Source organism: Entelurus aequoreus, linkage group LG02 (genome assembly GCF_033978785.1).
Source record: "Entelurus aequoreus isolate RoL-2023_Sb linkage group LG02, RoL_Eaeq_v1.1, whole genome shotgun sequence".
Lineage (NCBI taxonomy): Eukaryota > Metazoa > Chordata > Actinopteri > Syngnathiformes > Syngnathidae > Entelurus > Entelurus aequoreus.
In genome coordinates this window covers 79,638,964-79,661,613 of record NC_084732.1, presented here as the reverse complement: position 1 = coordinate 79,661,613, position 22,650 = coordinate 79,638,964, and positions in this window count along the sequence as shown.

Genomic DNA, 22,650 nt, shown 5'->3' with positions numbered 1-22,650 from the left:
AGACAGACAACATTCACACTCACATTTAGTGTTGCCAATCAACCTATCCCCAGGTGCATGTCTTTGGAGGTGGGAGGAAGCCGGAGTACCCGGAGGGAACCCACGCAGTCACGGGGAGAACATGCAAACTCCACACAGAAAGATCCCGAGCCCGGGATTGAACCCAGGACTACTCAGGACCTCCGTATTGTGAGGCAGACGCATAAATCCTGAAAAATTGCGTACGTCCGCCGTAGTCGATAAGCTTCTTCTTTTTCTCTATCTTCTTGTTATGGGACATTCATCCTCCACTGTTGCCATTTCTAATATAAAGTAGTGTAAAGTTCTTACTTATATCTGTCAGTAAACTCGCCATGAAAACGCTAAAACATACCGGTGTAGTGAGTATACATTATTCACCCAAGGAACTTTAGTTGTTAGAGTTCACGGGACACATTTCCGGTGTGGTTGTTTCCGGATGAGGAGATGCTGCTCCGTTATTGATTTAAGTAAAGTCTGAATGTCATTAAAACAGTTAGCTCCATCTTTTGACGCTTTTTCCACCCCCGTCCTTGCACGCTACACCGCTACAACAAAAATGGCGGGGAGCAGACGCTGCCGAAAGTGAAATAAGACCGCCCACAAAACGGTGCATCCTGAAGCGACTGTCAGAAAGCGGCTTGAAGATGATCCGTAAAACATAATCTATGCAACATTTTGACCAAAGAACCACCATTACATGTTATGTAGACCACAAGATAGTGTTTTACATTTACAAAAAAATCATAATACAACTCCTTTAATGCGCCTTATAATCCCGTGCGTCTTTTGTATGAAAATAGACCTGAATAGACCCGCTCATCGGCAGTGCGCCTTTTAATCCGGTGCGCCCTATGGTCGGAAAAAATATGGTACTACAAAAATCGCATTTGTGTTGCTTAAGATGGTCCGAGTCCAATCTCGGTCTAGATTGGAGGTCCCAAATTCTGTCAATTGTCGTTTAGCTCCTCGGACATTGCAGGCAGGCAGGCCATTGTCACTAACAAAGTGTGAACATGAATCCTGCTGACAGACAGACAATCAGGGTATAAAGTTAAAACAACAACAAAAATCAATTCAATATCCTGGTGGTATATTGCAGGTGAGTGATATCCGGCTGTTGTTGCAAAGCACCTTGTATGTCTTGTTTTAAGTGCGGTGCTCAGTCTTTATAGTGCATGTGCACAACACATTTGTTGTTATAATAACTCAGAGGGAAAGCAGAATGCTGGTGACCTGAGGGAAGAAGCCTCTTCCAGTTCAGTGCTCCATCATCTCCTATTTCGGCAGTGGCCGCGGTGTCTGCTCCATGTAGGCTGCGGTGGAAGCGTCCTCCACAAACAGCTGTGTTTTCTTTAAGTGTGCAATTAGTTGGGGGTGTAGTGCAATTCTGCTTGGGATTCTGCCGGTTGAAAATACACTCGGTGCTCAAAAAAACCTTCACCTCTTTACAGCGGGTGACGCTTTCGCCCAGCTGGAGCTGCCAGGCCGAGAAACACTGCAGTCCAAGCCACAGGAACATACAGGTAATGAATCACATTATTTTTGTTGAAAAAAACATATTTTAGTGCGTTGTAGGCATAGGAATTTAGATTACTTGTTCTTAAACCAATCTTTTTGGTGTAATCACTGCCAATTTTCCTGGATTTTTTTGTTTACTTTATTACCGCAGTTTGGAACCTATCCTATCATTCACAATCCTTAGGTGAGACAAGCACATGTCTCTCTTTTTGGTTGCCTTCTAAATCGTAAAAAAAAAAACAGCTAACAAGAGACGGCTAACAACGCAGGTAATGGAGATTACCGTATTTTTCGGACTATAGGGTGCACTTATAATTATTTCATTTTCTCAAAAATCGACAGTGCGCCTTATAACCCGGTGCGCCTAATGTACGGCATGTCATGTCTGTGTGATCATTTTTTGTTTTGGTTATGTTTAGGTTAGGTTTTTGGACTCTTTGTGTACTCTTGTTTGTCTTGTCACCATGACTACTCATTAGTTTCACCTGTCTCACGTTTTGCACTCGCACACCTGTCACAAATCATGTCTGTATTATTTAAGCCCATTGTTGCCAGGAAGTCAGCCTGGCGACATTAACTCTGTTTTGCTTCTGACACCCATGCTACTTCTGTACCTCCATGCTACCTTTGAAATCTATGCCATAGTTCCCTGCGTTCCAAGTAAGTTTTTGTTTATTGTTCATAGTTTTTTGCCCAAGTGCTAGTGTTTGTTTCATTAGTCAAGTTTGTTCTCCGCCTTTGTGCACGCCTTTTGTTTATACCCTTTTGTTTGTATTTTGTAGTAAGTGTTAAAATAAAAGATGTCCTTACCCTTTAAGCCATGTCCGGTCCAATTTCTCTTGCATCTCGGGAAAACAAACACGCCATAGTCCACGTCCTGACCCGGCATCCTTTTGGGTGTGCTTACCGACCTCAAAGCTATTTTATTTGTTACATAAGATACGTGTAAACTGCAAGATGACGCCAGTAAACAACACCAAAACTTTAAAATGTTCCATTGAGAATAAAGAACATTACACGCGGCGCTCAAAAATCTGTCAAAATGTTTTTAGAAGAATTCGGTAAGCTATGAAGCCGCACTGCTTGAAGGATTGTCGGCGCATTACACATACGAGTATTATGTGTATAAGGACCGCAAAATGGCACCTATAAGCAGACATTATCTACTGTTTTGTTTTGCAATATTATGCAAAACCAACTTTTCTTACCTTCTGGTACCTGCTAATGTGTATTTGGGGTCTGCATAAGTTCTGAAAATTTTAACGCGTCCGCCTTTGTAGTCCGTGGCGACAACGTAGTCGATAAGCTTCTTCTTTTTCTCTACCTTCTTGTGTGGCATTCATCTTCTGTTTCCATTTCTAATATAAAGTCGTGTAAAGTTCTTACTTATATCTGCCGAATTTCAGTGCCTCTCACGAACTACCTATCAAAGTGCTAATAACTGTATTCCATCCATCCATCCATTTTCTACCGCTTGTCCCGTTCGGGGTTGTAGGGGGCGCTGGAGCCTATCTCAGCTGCATTCGAGCGGAAGGCGGGGTACACCCTGGACAAGTCACCACCTCATCGCAGGGCCAACACAGATAGACAGACAACATTCACACTCACATTCACACACTAAGGACCATTTAGTGTTGCCAATCAACCTATCCCCAGGTGCATTTCTTTGGAGGTGGGAGGAAGCCGGAGTACCCGGGGGCAACCCACGCAGTCACGGGGAGAACATGCAAACGCCACACAGAAAGACCCCGAGCTCGGGGATCGAACCCAGGACCTTCTTATTGTGAGGCACACGCACTAACCCCGAGCTTCTATCTTTGGCGCATTGATTTCCATACTTGCCAACCTTGACACGTCCGAATTCGGGAGATGGGGGGGCAGGGGGTGTATATATTTTCAAGTATTTCATATATATATATATATATATATATATACCGTAATTTCCGGACTATAAGCCGCACCTGACTATCAGCCGCACCAGCTAAATTTAGGGGAAAATACAGATTGCTCCATATATAAGCCGCACCCGACTATAAGCCGCAGGGTTTTGATGTGTAATTACCGTAGTATATAGGGGTTCCTGCTACCACGGAGGGGATTGTCGGGACAGAGATGACTGTTTGGGAACGCAAAGCGTCCCATTTATTAACAATAAATCTGTCAATCATTCAATCAAACTTTCACATCTTTGACATGGCGAACAGCATTCGTGCAGAGTACAAATAATACAACGGTGCAAAGTAATACAAAGTGCTCGCCTGTACGTTATCAAAATAACCAGCCTACCGGTATATGAAAAGTCAGTCTTTAATCATTGTGTCATCGTCTTCCTCCTGTGTACTAAAACCACCGAAATCCTCTTTGTCGGTGTCGGAGAAGAACAGGCCGTAAATAAGCCGCAGGGACCAGAATGAGGGGAAAAAGTAGCGGCTTATAGTCCGGAAATTACGGTATATATATATATATATATATATATATATATATACATACATGTATGTGTGGGAAAAAAATCACAAGACTATTTCATCTCTACAGGCCTGTTTCATGAGGGTTTCCTCAATCATCAGGAGAAATCTCCTGATGATTGAGGAAACCCTCATGAAACAGGCCTGTAGAGATTAAATAGTCTTGTGATTTTTCCCACACATACATATTACGCTCTACCACGGTATCGAGCACTATTCTTTTTGGATAATCTAATTAAGACATATATATATATATATATATATATATATATATATATATATATATATATATATATATATATATATATATATATATATATATATATATATATATATATATTTATATATATAAATAATCCGTTCATAAATGAGTATATCTGTTCAGCCACCGTGTTCAATGGAGAAGTCTGATCTACAAAATGTGCAGGCAGCATACCCCTTCCCCTTCGAGCTGTCCTGGATGAACTGAAATTATTTTTTCCAATCATTTCGGAACATGTAAGCGTACTTCTTCTTCTTACTCGTCGTCGCCATGTCTCTCCTTCGTTCTTCTGCTTCGTCTCTGTTATGTTTTTGGACATTACTACTTGCCGTAGTTTTGAAGCAATGCATGATGGGAATCCGGATGTTGTGTTTCAGTGTATTAACGTGCCGGCTGGAATAAACACACGCTGAGAAATAGCTCCGTGCCTGCCTACTTTATGGGTTATAGATAAACCTATGGATAACGGAGACATATATAATAGTCTCCTTTTCAGGTGAGAGAGGACGTTAAAGGCAGTGCCTTTAAGGCACGCCCCCAATATTGTTGTCCGGGTGGAAATCGGGAGAAATTCGGGAGAATGGTTGCCCCGGAAGATTTTCGGGAGGGGCACTGAAATTCGGGAGTCTCCCGGGAAAATCAGGAGGGTTGGCAAGTATGTTGATTTCACCAAGCGCATAGCAACAATCGCTATCCTATTTTTCGGACTTTAAGGCGTACTTAAAATCCTATCATTTTCTCAAAAATCGACAGCGCCCTTTATAACCTGGTGCGCCTAATGTACACATTAATTTTGGTTGTGCTCACCAAACTTAAAGCAATTTTATTTTGTACATGGTGTAATGATAAGCGCGACCAGTAGATGGCAGTCATACATAAGAGATACGTGAGGGCTGCCTGTTCAATAAATGACGCTGGCAAGTACAAGTTAGCAAGCAATAGCAAAACTTTGATGTTTCATTGACTCAAAAATCGGTCAATCTGTCATTTAATAAAGTCAAATACAAATACGGCAACGAGAGAAGTATCCCAAACTTCTCTTTTGAAAAGTAAATCTGTACAGCCGATATGGGCATCTACATCAACTATATGATTTGCCTGAGAAGCTGGACAGGACAAATATATATATATATATATATCATACTTTCCAACCCTCCCGAATTTTCCGGGAGACTCCCGAATTTCAGTGCCTCTCCCGAAAATCTCCCGGCAAAACCATTCTCCCGAATTTCTCCCGATTTCCAGCCGGACTTAAGGCACGCCCCCTCCAGGTCCGTGCGGACCCGAGTGAGGACAGCCTGTCATCACGTCCGCTTGGCCAACCGAAAAGTAACCACAGAACACTATACCGTAAAGTGTTCTGTGGTTACTTTTTGGTTGGCCAACGGTTTACGTTGTATTGCGCACCCTGACTGCAAGTGTGGGAGTCTTCTTTTTTGTTTGTTTTTTTCAAAACCTTTATTTATACAATCAAAAAAACAAAAAAAATCAAAACAAGAACAAAAACAGTACAAAAACAGTACAACACAGCACCAGGGGGTTTGTAAACTCAATAAAGCAACTAAAGAAGAATGCAATATATATATACACTACTGTTCAAAAGTTTGGGGTCACATTGAAATGTCCTTATTTTTGAAGGAAAAGCACTGTACTTTTCAATGAAGATAACTTTAAAGTAGTCTTAACTTTAAAGAAATACACTCTATACATTGCTAATGTGGTAAATGACTATTCTAGCTGCAAATGTCTGGTTTTTGGTGCAATATCTACATAGGTGTATAGAGGCCCATTTCCAGCAACTATCACTCCAGTGTTCTAATGGTACAATGTGTTTGCTCATTGGCTCAGAAGGCTAATCGATGATTAGAAAACCCTTGTGCAATCATGTTCACACATCTGAAAACAGTTTAGCTCGTTACAGAAGCTACAAAACTGACCTTCCTTTGAGCGGATTGAGTTTCTGGAGCATCACATTTGTGGGGTCAATTAAACGCTCAGAATGGCCAGAAAAAGAGAACTTTCATCTGAAACTCGACAGTCTATTCTTGTACTTAGAAATGAAGGCTATTCCACAAAATTGTTTGGGTGACCCCAAACTTTTGAACGGTAGTATATATATATATATATATATATATATATATATATATATATATATATATATATATATATATATATATATATATATATATATATATATATATGTAACAAAATTTAAAGCCATAGGCTCACACAAGTTCAGTAAATAATCCAAATTTGGAGCACAGCATCATCGTTTTCACAGCTTTTTGGTTGTTAGAGGTAGAGAGTGTTTTAATGTAGAGTTCTAAATCTTTTTTAAAGGCACTAAAAACAGGTCGGGTATTGAGAAACTTAAATTTATTAATATAAAACTTAGCCAATAGTATAATGAGGTTGCTAAGGTAAAATTAATTTTAAAATTTTTTTCATATAGTGTAAATCCAAATATCACATCTTTAAAACAAAGCACAAATTTGTCATGGGCAAGTGTGGGAGTCGGTTCAGAAGTAAAGAGACGTAACTTCATCACCTCGCCTGGTTATTGACTCCAACCCAGAATATTACACTGCCCATACCTATGCTCCTTCAAAGGCTGTGCTACTGGCTGCAAAGCATTGCACTTTCAAATACAACAATGAGTAGAGAGGAGTGTTATGTGTGTATATGTGTAAATAAATGAACACTGAAATTCAAGTATTTATTTTATTTATATGTATATATATATATATATATATATATATATATATATATATATATATATATATATATATATATATATATATATATATATATATATATATATATATATATATATATATATATATATAATAAAATACATATATACGTATATACAGCTAGAATTCAATTCACTGAAAGTATAGTATTTATTTTATGTTATAAGAAATACTTGAATTTTATAAGAAATACTTGAATTTCACTGAATCCCCCCTCCACCCCCGATCTCCCGAATTTGGAGGTCTCAAGGTAGGCAAGTATGATATATATATAAATGTACATATTTTTCTGTCCTTATTCCAAGTACAACGCTAACACGGCACGCCATGGGGGAATTTGTGAAATTTTCCATTATATTCTCATCAGTGACGGAGCAGAAAGAGGCTCGGAATCAATTTGCGGTAACATTTCATATGAAGCACTCTTCATTTTCAATTTTAATTTCCCACACAGTTGATGTTCCCAGTCGATAACTGTCTGCAGCCGAGACCGCTACCCTTCCTCGTCTCTCGTGGCTTTTAATAGCCGTGCATACCACCGACCGCCTCTTTAGTTCGCCTCTTTGCAAAACGAGCACCACCTCCTCATCGTCAGTGTAGGGCGCCATGACAGAAAAATGGAAACAACGCGCAGGGATGGTGGGAAATTTCCCAGGAAACTATAGCTCTGATGGCTGCGGAAAGTGCACTGAAGTCTGCCTGAATGTGTTTTTTGATTAGGTCTTTTGCGTCTTGTATCAGCCAATATCACCTTTTTTATTTAATTTACTTTCCCAGAAATTATTCTATTTTATGGCATATGGTGTCAGCGACTTCCTCTCTCCCCTGCCATCTTCCTCATCCTGCACGACAGCTGATAAATCCCAGCATCCGACTTGAGGACCGCCACACAAAAGTGCTACCGTCTGCAACATCCGCAGACCACAGGGATATTAGCGGGAAAAGTCCGTCACATCGGTGCGTCCCACCGGCATTGGCCTAACCTCTCGTTCATCGATCTTGAGGGGTCAGATGAGAGTGACGGGGAGAGTTGACAACAAAGGGCACTAATGCGCCAAGAGAGACGAAAAGTCACCCGGGACTGAGGCTTCGACATGTGAAAAGCACACGGAGCTGCAGTGCCATGCACTCACAGCAGCAGTAATAATGGAACATGAGTGCTGAGGGCCCAGGTGACCATTGCGCCTGTCATGATGAAGATGTACAGACAGCAGAGTGATATTCATATAAGGTGGCGGCGCGAGTAAGTAGGTTGGCATGGACGCATTTAGCTTGCTGTTGTCCTCATTTTTATCACTAATCATTCAGAGCGGGTCGAGTGATTGCATTCAGTTAGGACCAATAAACAACTAAACAGTGATGGGCAGCAATAAGCGACAAGTAACGTAGCTTAACTACCATATGTTTCGGACTATAATGCGCACTTAAAATCCTTTCATTTTCTCAAAACACGACAGTGCGCCTTATAACCCGGTGCGCCTAATGTACGGAATCATTTTGGTGGTGCTTACCGACGTCGAAGCTATTTTATTGGGCATATGGTGAAATGATAAGTGTGACTAGTAGATGGCAGTCACACATAAGAGATACGTGTAGACTGCAATATGACTCTAGTAAACCAGTGATTTTCAACCACTGTGCCACTGTGAAATATTGTTTGGTGGGCCGTGGGAAATGATGTAATTTAACCTATTTGGGTTAAAAAATATTTTTTGCAAACCAGTAGTTATTGTCTTACCATGAATTGATTTACGTGGACCCCGACTTAAATAAGTTGAAAAACTTATTCCGGTGTTACCATTTAGTGGTCAATTGTACGGAATATGTACCGAACTGTGCAATCTACGAATAAAAGTTTCAATCAATCAATCAAAATCAAGAGCTCGGCAGAGTACCTGTGTAATACTCCATATCAGTAGGTGGCAGCACATAGCTAATTGCTTTGTAGATGTCGGGAACATGGTTTGTCGTGATCACAATATGCAGATGACAGCGGGATGTAGCGTGCAGGTAAAAAGGTTTCTAATGCTTGAACTAAAAATAAACAAAAGGCATTGAAGCTTAGGGATGGTTAAGCAAAACCAAACTAAAACTGAACTGACTGAAAAGTAAACAAAAACAGAATGCTGGACGACAGCAAAGACTTACAGCGTGTGGAGCAGACGGCATCCACAAAGTACATCCGTACATGACATGTGGGGCGGTATAGCTCGGTTGGTAGAGTGACCGTGCCAGCAACTTGAGGGTTGCAGGTTCGATCCCCGCTCCCGCCATCCTAGTCACTGCCGTTGTGTCCTTGGGCAAGACACTTTACCCACCTCCCAGTGACACCCACACTGGTTTGAATGTAATTTAAAGATTAAAGATTAAAGTTAGATATTGGGTTTCACTATGTAAAGCGCTTTGAGTCACTTGAGAAAAAGCGCTATATAAATATAATTCACTTCACTTCATGACATGACGATCAACACCAAAATAGGTGTGCAAGACAAGAACTAAAACACTACACACAGGAAAACACCAGAGAACTCAAAATAAGTCACAGCGTGATGTGACATGTCATGACAGTACACCTACTTTAAAACAAGAGCTAAAGTGATGCATGGTTGGTTATGGTTTGAATTAATATCCAACAATTGCGAAAACTACTTTTTACTGTCAATATCGGCTGCTGAGTTTCATTGTTTGTTTTCTGCTGGTGGTGTGCCTCAGGATTTTTTCAATGGAAAAAATGTGCCTTGGCTCAGAAAAGGTTGAAAAACACTGTAGTAAACAACACCAACATTTTAATGTTCCAATGAAAATGTAGAACATTACACACGGCGCTCAAAAATCTATCAAAATGTTTTAGTACGACTTTGGTAAGCTATGAAGCTGCACCGCTTGATGGAGTGTACTGTGCTTCAACATACGAGTATTATTATGGTGTGTGTATTAGGTAAGATATATTATCTGGTGTTTTGTTTTGCAATATTATGAAAAAGCAACTTTTCTTACCTTCTGGTACCTGCTGATGTGTATTTGGGATCTGCATAAGTCCTGAAAATGTGCGCGCGTCTACCTTTGTAGTCCGTGCCGACACCGTAGTCGAAAAGCTTCTTCTTTTTCTCTATCTTCTTGTTATGGGACATTATCCTCCGCTGTTGCCATTTCTAATATAAAGTAGCGTAAAGTTCTTACTTATATATGTCAGTAAACTCGCCATGAAAGCGCTAAAACATACCGGTGTAGTGAGTTTACATTATTCACCCAAAGAACTTTAGTTATTATAGAGTCATATATATATATATATATATATATATATATATATATATATATATATATATATATATATATATATATATATATATATATATATATATATATATATATATATATTATAATATAATATCTTAATATATATATATTCCAAGTGGGTTCCCCATGACTACAACTAATGGTATCTCAGTAGGACTGCAAGGGTCAAGGGACACATGTGAGTAAAAAATTAATAATGGTTAATAAATAAACATTTATGTTTTTCTATAATACTGTGTCCTGTATTTTTAAGTTAAAGTTAAAGTACCAATGATTGTCACACACACACTAGGTGTGGCGAAATTATATTCTGCATTTGACCCGTCTCCCTTGATCACCCCCTGGGAGGTGAGGGGAGCAGTGGGCAGCAGCGGTGGCCGCGCCCGGGAATCAATATGTTTAACATTTTGTGAAGTAAAAGTCAAAAGATTTGCTTATTTTGGATCCAAAAACCCAAGGGTAGGCTCAAATTGCTGATTATACTATCCTTAATCAACTGAGTTGAATGTTTGTTAGCATGTTACCAATATAATGTTTGCAGAACATTTATTTTTCAACATGACTTCCTACAACCAATGCAAAACCAAGTTTCTTACCTGTAGGGCTTGAAAGTGGGACATGGAAACGTATTGCATTGTGGTTCCTGCTGGCATCTGAAAAGCTCATTTACATGGCTGAATGCAAGCCTTTGTCCTAGAGTTTTGTTCTTTTTCTTCAAGTTCAAAACATGGTGCAAACGTGCAGCATCAATTACTGCCCCCAAACACGATGAGATTTTTCATTTCCAGCGTAGAAGCAAAGCCAAGGAAGTCGGGTTAGTGAGCTCATAAAGACACGGTGAATAGGTTGGATAGCAACCGTGAGATGATCAAACATCACTTTTAACGCCATCACCTGGTACATGTTGGTGTGCTCACTGGATTTTCACACTGGTAATTTTGGATCAAAGCATGATTGATTATGAAAATATTACCTCTTTAATGTACAGTATTCCCTTGCCTAATTAGTTCCAGGCCTGGCTGTGGTAAAAAAAATGTCCTCAAAGTAGGATTATTATTAAGAAATCTAATATTGTCATAGTAACATAACTGTTTATGATCATGTTTTTTAACATAATTAATGCCTTCTAAACATGAAATAACACCCAAATAGTCACCTTTATACTCATTTTACCCGATAGAGCAGCTTTGAGTGTGTTCTACTGTAAATTGCAGTACTCACCAAGGCCTGGAGGATGTTGTAAAGGTCATTGCTATGGACGTCGCCTGGCCACTATGTGGAAATACGTTGCCACATCTTGGGTACGTCCTCCTCCTTAGAAGTGGGCTTCCATGTGCTGAAAACCACGGGTGTTATTTCTTTTGCCAAAAGTTGATCAATTTGACAATTTGTTAGCATTGCGTGTCCTGCGATGTCGTTCCACATCACTCACGCAGAGGGCTCACCAATGTCATGTGGGGCCGATGATGTCAAAGATGAAGTGCATCAACAGGGTTCATCTTCACTTAGCATTGCCCGGACGGCTGCTGATAGCAGTCTTGTTAGCGTCAAGTGGCACGCCCCGTCCTATCGAATCTTGCTACGTCCTTTGACATAGCTCCCGTCAAAGTCTCACCAATGTGCAGATGTGTTATTGACGAGGCAGGGGTTGAAGATGGAGTGCATTAAAAACATTGGTCAACTTCACTGTCCCCGTGAAGACAGCCTTAAGAACAGCCGCCGTGTTAATGTTAGCATTGATGAATACCTTTATTGATCGCCACAACATCATAGAAAATAAGATAAATACTGCACTGAACTAGCAGGTGCTTGTCGCTGCCGCCTTTCTACACAAAGAGTTGAGAGGCTTTTTAATACTAAAAGAAAATAAGGAGGCTTTTACAAAAAAGTAAACCCTTATGTGTAAGTAGTTGTGTTATTAAAAAAAAAATCTGTATTCGTCAAATTGGCAGAGCAATCGTGCACATACAGTATATCTCTGCTGATAAACGCAACTACCATACACGTGCATGTTTAGGCTCATTTGCATTCAGTTATGCCGGCAATTGACCATACAGTATATGGTAGCAGCAAAGCTTTTAAGAAAGCGTGAGTGGACACTTTTAAACGAGAGATTTATTACTGAAGTACAAACCAACCAAAAATGGGGTTTGGAAAAAAATTAATACAGGTGTGACCAACAAATTGGCTTGGGAGAAGGTAACAGCTGCAGTTAATTATGTTGAATGAGAGGAGAGAACAGTTTCAGAAATAAACAATAAATAGTTTGCCATCAAGACAGTGCCAAAAAACATGTCATGATCCACAGACATGAATTATAAGTAACTGGAGGAGGGGATGGGGGGGAAGCAACAACCCAGCTTACACACATCAATCAGATACCTGTGGTGCCAGCATCGTCTGAGTCACGGCACTAGGTGGAATTATTCCTAGGACTGCACACCAGACACACTCAAATCACAATTTGGTTTCTTATTCTCTGGCCCTCACATGTTGGTGTGATTCTGACTCTCCTGACCTTGAATATTCCAGGCCTGACCCCCTAAATCTACTCTCTGATCTCAAATCTGATTTAGAATGATCTTGTAAACCTGACTACCGTATTTCCTTGAATTGGCGCAGGGAATATAGTATTTGCACGTCTAGAATTACTGCCGGGTCAAACTCGTTTCTCAAAATAATTAACGCATGCTTGGCCTTATCGCCGGTTTATTATTGAAGCTGGATCAAATTCGTTTCGCAAAATATTAATTTTATTATCGCATGTCTATAATTTTCGCCGGGTCGAACTCGTTTCGCAAAATATTTAACATATGGCTAGAACTTCCACCGGGTCAAATTCGTTACGTCACGAGTGACGCATCTGTCCTCATTTTCAAAATGGAGGAAGCTGCTTTCAGTAGTTTACAATCGCACAAAGGAAAAAAGATAAAGAGCTTTTCAGTAGGATTTGAGGTCCAAGCTATTGAATACCGGTACAGTATGCTAAAGAGAACAGTAAGCAGCTATGTTTTATTAATATACCGTAGCTGCGTGTGTGAAATACTGTATAAGTCATTAAATGACTCCCGCCTCCTGGTGGTAGAGGGCGCTGCCGCGCTAGTGATCCTTCTTGCGACTTCCGGTACTGCAGAAGAAGTGAACACACGCAGCAAGAGATTTTTTTTTCTTCCTTTTAACAAGGATTACATACCGGTATCTAAAATAAAACAGTTTTCTAAACTGGACTTTCAATCGAAGCAGGATGTAATAATTAAAGGAATATCTCCATCGAAACAGAGACTTTTAAAACTGAAGAAAGAAAATAAGGAAGACTTCTATAAACAAGTTATCGATGCTTTTGGTCAGAAGGAGCTGCAAATGGACTCCATTTATAAGTACAGGTAAGACCATAATAACGTTTTTTTAATTAAATGTGCTTTTCATGATGGTATGCTTACATCACACTCAAAGCGCACGCCTAAATTTTATGGATTCCTTTTGGTAAACGCCGGAGTGAGAAGAGGTTTTAAAATAATTACCGCATGCACGGCCATCCCGCCGGTTTCCGGTAAACGCAGGTGTGACAGGAGGTTTTAAATTAATTAACGCCCCTGCGGCTATTCAAGGAAATACGGTATCTTATTTCCACCCCCGATATTGTTTCTTATTCTCTGTCCTCCACATTTTGGTACAACGCTTACCTTTCTGACAGTGACGATTCCAACATGAGCTTATCAAGGATTCTGATTCCGATTAAAAGTCGCATATTAATGTCTCCTAAAACCTTTCAACTCAGTTTTCCCTATCACGTCTTAGTAGTTTAGCATCTCCCCAAGTGGCTCTACCCTTTAGCTATGAGGCTTGAACCACCCATTGGCAGCAGGCTGATGGCACCCAAACTCCCTGTAAACCCATTCACCTCCAAAGAACAGCTACTTCCTGTCTTGGCGAGGCAGTCCGAAACACTTTTCCATCCATATTTGCCTCTACTGCAGCCCAAAGATGGGACGCTTCTGGTGCAGTCTAAAGACAGGAGGATTCCGTTTTCGCCTCTGCTGAATCCCAAAGACAAGATGCCTCCAGCTCCACCTCCAATGCAGCCCAAAGACAGACGGGATGCTTCCAGCTCCACCTCCGCTGCAGCCAAAAGACAAGACACCTCCACCTCCACCACCGCTACAGCCAAGAGACAAGACGCCTATGCTGAAGTCCAAAGACCAGATGCCTCCAGCTCCACCTCTGCTGAAGTCCAAAGACGAGATGCCTCCAGCTCCACCTCTGTTGCAGCCCAAAGGCAGGACGCCTTTAATTGGCTCTTCCTCTGCTACAGCCCAAAGACGGGAATCCTCCAGCTCCACCTCCTATGCAGTCCATAGACAGGACGCTTTCAGCTCCATTTCCGCTAGAGCCCAAGGACTAGGACGCCTCTGCTGAATCCCAAAGACAAGATGCCTCCAGCTCCACCTCCAATGCAGCCCAAAGACAGACGGGATGCTTCCAGCTCCACCTCCGCTGCAGCCAAAAGACAAGACACCTCCACCTCCACCACCGCTACAGCACAGAGACAAGACGCCTCTGCTGAAGTTCAAAGACGAGATGCCTCCAGCTCCACCTCTGCTGCAGCCCAAAGATAGGACACCTTTAATTGGCTCTTCCTCTACTGCAGCCCAAAGACGGGAAGCCTCCAGCTCCACCTTCTATGCAGTCCATAGACAGGACGCTTTCAGCTCCATTTCCGCTAGAGCCCAAGGACTAGGACGCCTCTGCTAAATCCGAAAGACAAGATGCTTCCAGCTCCACCTCCAATGCAGCCCAAAGGCAAAGATGCTTCAGGCTGCACCTCCACAGCAGCCAAAAGACAAGACACCTCCAGCTCCACCACCGCTACAGCCCAAAGACAAGATGCCTCTGCTGAAGTCCAAAGACGAGATGCCTCCAGCTCCACCTCTGCAGCCCACAGACAGGACGACTCCAGCTCCACCTTCGCTACAGCTCAAAGACTGGACACCTTCAGCTCCACCTCACTCTAAAGACGGGATGTTTTCAGCTACGCCTCTGCTAAGGCCTATAGAAAAAAAGACAACAGGTCCCGTTCCGGCAAGCCAAATTGCACGCTCTTCCTGCACTTTCCCGGTTGGTTCCTAACGGCCCTGCTGGGCTTGCTGTCTCGGTCGTCCGCCTTACTTCTCCAGAGGGTTCTTCCCACTGGTTTTGATTGACCTAGCTACATTTCTTTTGGACTTCAGTTGATTCCTGTCTAGTCTGTGTCTGGTCGTCTTTTGTCGTCTGTGGTGAGTCTTTCTCAAAGCCTTCCTATCATCTTGCATTCCCTGTGATGTTGTGTGTGTATAGGACATCACTGAGTTCCAAAACAAACAACTTCCTGAGTGCCTGTGCAGAGTTTATCCAGTATTTTGAAATAAATCTTTTTTGAGCAGCATACCACATTATCGTTTCCTCGCTTCACTTGGGTTTACCTCGCCTTGTCACCAAACCCTGAGTGTGACAGATTAGATCACAAAATATATTTTTTAAATAAATAAAATAAGGAGTCAGTGCCTCAGCAGCCATAAAAATAACTGCACGTCACATTTGGTGGAAAAGTACTCAAAAACTGATAATTTTCTATGCTTTATGACACAAATGTTTGTAGTTTGGAATTTATTTCAGTAATTCTTTATTCTAAGTAGCAAACATGATAGAAGTTGAGGGGAGAAAGAAGAAATAGGGACCGTAAATGATAATTTTCATTAAGTTATTTTAAAAGGACTTCATCAGTTCACCATTAGGATGCCTTATAAGATGAAGGTCAATGTCAAGGTCTTGAGTTTCAAAATATTACAGCTGAGTTTGAGACATATTTTATTAATGAAACCCAGATTTATGAAATAATACAGTATTCCCATCTCTTTATATGTTGCCCTTATGTGATCATTCATTACTTCTTACACCTTTTAAAAAAAAAAATCAGTTTTAGACAGTGAATGAAGAATGTCAAAACTTCCTTGTAAAATGTCAGGTTGATGTGCGGAAAATAAAACAAAGATCATTTTAAACTTCTACTTTATTGCATTTTATCGCTGCAGTCTGTCTTCTTGGAGTCGGTATAATACATCATGACCATATTTACCAGCTCAGGCTTGAAAAAACACTCCATATCTGCCGGATTGTGAAGACATCTGCTGTGTAAATGTTGACTAAAGTGAGCATTTCCACATTTTTGTCTTCTTCCACAGAACTGGTGTCTGGGATTTAGCCATTTGGGCCCTATTTGTGTTGGTTGTTATGCTGCAGGGTAAAACTTCATCTTTAGCTTTCGAGCCGGAGCATTGGTGTTTTGTTTTTGTATTAACACACGCAAGTTATTTACTGTATTTATTTATTTTTTTACATGATTTGTTTGTCTATAATTCTCTTGATATATTGAGACATGGCAATCGTCGATGTTATCATTCTAGCACTGTGAAAATTGTTTTTAATCAGATTATCCACACTTTTGAATTTAGATTAATCATGTATAATGACAGGCTATTATACATTGAAAATAACTTTCATATAAAACAATACAATGACCAAAAAACTGTGTATTTTTTGTGCTTGTTATTTTATAGCTTCTTCTTATGCTGTTAATAGTTAGCTACTTTGTCTGCTTCATAAGTATCAAAAAAGCTTCCTGTAATGCTGACTTTCTCATCTTCTGAGTGTTAGTGTGTCCCTTCTATGCACACACATGGCCCCGCAGGCTCATGTCCATTAAGGGAATTGGTCAGGCAGTTACCTCTTTTAATTAGGGACAACTAGAATGCTTGTGAAGGCCATGCGATAAATCAACGCTGCGGTATGCGGTTCGGACAATAAAAGCGGTCTATTTACTCCTAAGTACAAACATCATTTCCCAACAATCAATGCAATATTTGAAATCAGATAGAACTAAACAGCTTCTAGTTTATTTTGTTATTATCGGTTGCACAGAGCAATGTCGATTAAATGATGACATCAGATTAATGTACTTTTTTTCAGACTGCCACTGCATGTCCTTGGAGTTTAGAAGACTCTTTGATACGTGACAAGAAGGAATAATAAAAAATACAATTTGTACTTTCTCTATTTTTCACAAAAAGTATTCCAGTCTGTTCTGTTGTTGGCAGTTGCCAGTGACAATTGGGTCTAGGGATACTATACTAATTTGCGTAACCTGGGAATCTGTATCGGTACTCAACAGTGCCAATTTTTAGTACTATTATTTACCAAATGGTAATTTGGTAAATAATGCAATATATATCTTTTATCTAACATTTTACACAGAGCCGATAATGATAACTGTGCTGTCTGGTTGTTTATCTTGTTTTTTTTACTCTTCTGAGTGCGCAATTGATAAGAAATCCAAAAGTGGTGCAGAGCACCTTTATTCAAATTAGGCTTTTGCGTGTACTACTGGCTGTAACCATGGAGACAGTGTATTTTTTAGCACACCTTAAGTCATCTCTGGGGAACGTTGGTTGGGCCTAAAATACTGGTGTGCTGGAATGATCCAGGTGCAGGAAAATGCATGTTGTACTAAGTTTATATATATATATATATATATATATATATATATATATATATATATATATATATATATATATATATATATATATATATATATATATATATATATATATATATATACATATATATATATATATATATATATATATATATATATATATATATATATATATATATATATATATATATATATATATATATATATATATACATATATATATATATATATATATGTAAATATATATATGTAAATATATATATATATATATATATATATATATATATATATATATATATATATATTTACATATATATATATATATGTAAATATATATATATATATATATATATATATATATATATATATATATATATATATATATATATATATATATATATATATATATATATATATATATATATATATATATATATATATATATATATTAGGGCTGTGAATCTTTGGGTGTCCCACGATTCGATTCAATATTGATTCTTGGGGTCACGATTCGATTCAAAATCAATTTTTTTTTTCAATTCAACACGATCCTCGATTCAAAAACGATTTTTTTCACGATTCAAAACGATTCTCTATTCAATCAATACATAGGATTCCAGCAGGATCTACCCCAGTCTGCTGGCATGCAAGCACAGTAGTAGATTTTTGTAAAAAGCTTTTATAATTGTAAAGGACAATGTTTTATCAACTGATTGCAATAATGTAAATTTGTTTTGACTATTAAATGAACCAAAAATATGACTTATTTTATCTTTGTGAAAATATTGGACACAGTGTGTTGTCAAGCTTATGAGATGCGATGCAAGTGTAAGCCACTGTAATTGCTGGGTCGGGTTTGGTTTTGGAATTGGATTGCATTGTTATGGTATTGCTGTGTATTGTTTCGTTGGATTGATTAATTTAAAAAAAAAAAAAAAAAATTTAATTTTAAAAAATAAAATAAAAAAAAAGTTTATTTAAAAAAAAAAGAGAATCGATTCTGAATCGCACAACATAAGAATCGCGATTCGAATTCGAATCGATTTTTCCCCACACACACATATATATATATATATATATATATATATATATATATATATGTATATACAGTATATATATATATATATATATATATATATATATATATATATATATATATATATATATATAAGTATAATTATATATAAATATATAAGTATAATTATATATAAATAAATATATATATATATATATATATATATATATATACATATATATATATATATATATATATATATATATATATATATATATATATATATATATATATATATATATATATATATATATATATATATATATAAATATATATATATATATACAGTATATATATATAGAAATATATATATATATATATATATATATATATATATATATATATATATATATATATATATATATATATATATATATATATATATATATATATATAGGAGTAGGAGTCTGGTTCGCATTGCCGGTAGTAAGTCAGACATGTTCAAAGTGGACGTCAGACTTCACCATGGCTGCCCTTTGTCACCGGTCCTGTTCATTATTTTTATGGACAGAATTTGTAAACGCGGTCAGGGTGTGGAGGGTTTCCAGTATATATATGTATATATATATATATATATATATATATATATATATATATATACACGTTAGGTCAGGAAAAAACATAAGAGGCTATATCATCCCTACAAGACTGTTTCGCAGGTTTCCCTGCTCGTTATATATTCCGCTCTACCTGGTATTGAGCACTGTATAACGGATAAACCACAAAAACCTCGACTATATACATATATACATACACATTTGTGTGTAATGTTCTATATTTTCAATGGAACATTTAAAGTTTTGGTGTTGTTTACTGCCATCATATTGCAGTCTACTGGTCACACTTATCATTACACCATGTACCAAATAAAATTGCTTCAATGTCAGTAAGCACAACCAGAATTATGCCGTACATTAGGCGCACTGTCAATTTTTGAGAAAATGAAAGGATTTTAAGTGCGCCTCATAGTCTGAAACATATGGTATATATTATATATATGGTCACTGTAACATTACAGACAATGCACAAACGTCATACCGTACATATTTACAGACTTAATTGACGCACCACTAGATGGAGCCCGCGTACCACGGGTGGGACCACAGTTTGAGAATCACTGTATTAAATGATAAAATTACCATTTATTATGATGTCATGCAAACTGTCTGGGCGTGCAAAATCTTGCTTTGACGCCATAAACCGCAACATTACCTAGAGCAGAGGTGTCAAACGTACAGCTTGTCTTATCCGGCCCGCGGGATGAGTTTGCTAAGTATAAAAATTAGCCAAAATTTTTGAATGAAAAAAAAAATAAATGTAAGAAAAATAAACCACGTTAGTACATCAATTGAGAAAAATGAGCAAACTACATAAATAACATCCTGTAATTTGATTTTGAAATTATTTTATTATCTTTTTTGATGAACTGATGACTGATGAACATTATCACATAATTTATTCAGAAAGTATAAATAACGACAAATACAGGTATAATACAATTAACCGCAACATGTAAGTGTAAAAAAAAAAACAACATTATGAATTCTACATTTTCAGAATGTTCTTGTTCTATTTTTAAACAAAGAAAACAATCTGAAGTTGTCTTTATTTTTAAGTTATCGTGCCGGGATTTTACCAGTCCGACCCACTTGGGAGTAGTTTTTTCTCCATGTGGCCCCCGATCTAAAATGAGTTTGACGCCCATGACCTAGAGGCAGTCCGCTATAAATACGCCTGTTTGATCGCCAAATGCTTGAACCAGTGCCGAGTCTGTATCCCAGGTATCCACGATTGCTACCATTTACATTTACGCGGATCAGTAGCTATAAAAGGTACTGAATATGGTACCCATCCCTGACTGGATCTTTGTGACAGTGCTGACATTAATGGCAGAATTGTTGTCTTATTCTAAACTCCAGCTGTAAATAAATCACACATGTGCTGTAATATACACTACGGCTGATCATCTGTCCCCAAAAATCTAACTAATCTCTTGAGTGCCACACAGACTAAACAGCAAAGTACTTGTAAAATACTTGTTTATACGAACCCATTCTGTCCTAAGGCTTTCTCAGTGCTTTCTGCAGCTTTCCAACCTGTGCACTTGCTTTGCATAGTAAGTGCTCCCCCACCAGAGGGGGAAATGTACAAGGTGTGTGTGTGTGTGTCAATTGGGGTTGTGCATTTATTTGTGTTGCTCATAAGAGGTGTGCTTGTTCCCTCCTCACCCTTTATTGGAGTTGTGTGCACAGAATGAGAGACAAGACCAAGAAAATAGCCTTAAGCATTCCCCTGGGCATCACTTCACTTTTCACCGGGCTTCGTGTAGAGACCGAGGCCTCTGCTTTTATGAAATGTCAGTGAACCCAAAGATTGCTCATTTCCAAATTCCTCTGCAAAGAACAGACGAGGACAAATTATGTTGAAGGTTACGTGCGCTCTAAAAAGCTATGATGTCCGACCGCAAAACAGTGCATCCAGAAAGAATTGACAGCGCTTTACTTTTTCCACATTTTGTTATTGTCGGGGAACCCCATGGCTGCGGTAGTTGTGACCCCAAGATGCAGGAAACAGGAGAGTGATGAGCAGGTAAGAGACTTTCAATATACTCACGAACATAGGAAGAGCAGTCATGCATGCAAACAGTCCTAACATAATCACACCCTCGAGCCCTGAGGAACAGGCGAGGCAGGCATAAATAGTAGCCTGATTGGCAACTGCAACCAGGTGTGCCGGGCTGCCAATCAGGGACAGGTGAGGGAAACGAGCGCTCAGGGAGACATGCAGGAAATGCAACAAAAATAAGTGCGGGGTGCTCCAGGAGTATGGGGTCCAGGGCCGCTACGGGTCATTCGCTCCCTGTACAATTGGAGTAGGACTCTGGTTCGCATTGCCGGTAGTAAGTCAGACATGTTCAAAGTGGACGTCGGACTTCACCATGGCTTCCCTTTGTCACCGGTCCTGTTCATTATTTTTATGGACAGAATTTGTAGGCGGGGTCAGGGTGTGGAGGGTTTCCAGTTTGGTGGCCAGAGGATTGCATCTCTGGTTTTTGCAGATGATTTGGTCCTGTTGGCTTCATCAGGATGGGACCTTCAATGTTCACTGGGGCGGTTTGCCGCTGAGTGTGAAGCTGCTGGGATGAGAATCGGCACCTCCAAATTTGAGGCCATGGTTCTCAGTCGGAAAAAGGTGGACTACACTCTCCGAATTGGTAATGAAGTTCTGCCTCAAGTAGAGGAGTTCAAGTATCTTGGGGTCTTGTTCACGAGTGAGGGAAGAATGGAACGTGAGATTGACAGACAGATCGGTGCAGTGATGGAGTGACTGTACCAGTCTGTTGTGATGAAGAGGGAGTTGAGCCAGAAGGCGAAGCTCTCGATTTACCGGTCAATCTACGTTCCTACCCTCACCTGTGGTCAGAAGCGTTGGGTAATGACCGAATGGACAAGGTTGCGAATATAAGTGACAGAAATTAGTTTCCCCCGCAGGATGTCGGGGATCACCCTCACAGATAAGGTGAGGAGGTCGGTCAATCTGGAAGAGGCTCAGACTAGAGCCGTTGCTCCTTTACGTCGAGAGGAGCCAGCTGAGGCGCCTCCTTGGTGAGGTGTTTTGGGCATGACCAGTTTGGAGGAGGTCTCGGGGCAGACCTAGGACGTGCTTAAGAGACTACGTCTCACAGCTGGCCTGGTAACACCTCAGTGTCCCGCCGGTGGAACTAGAGGAAG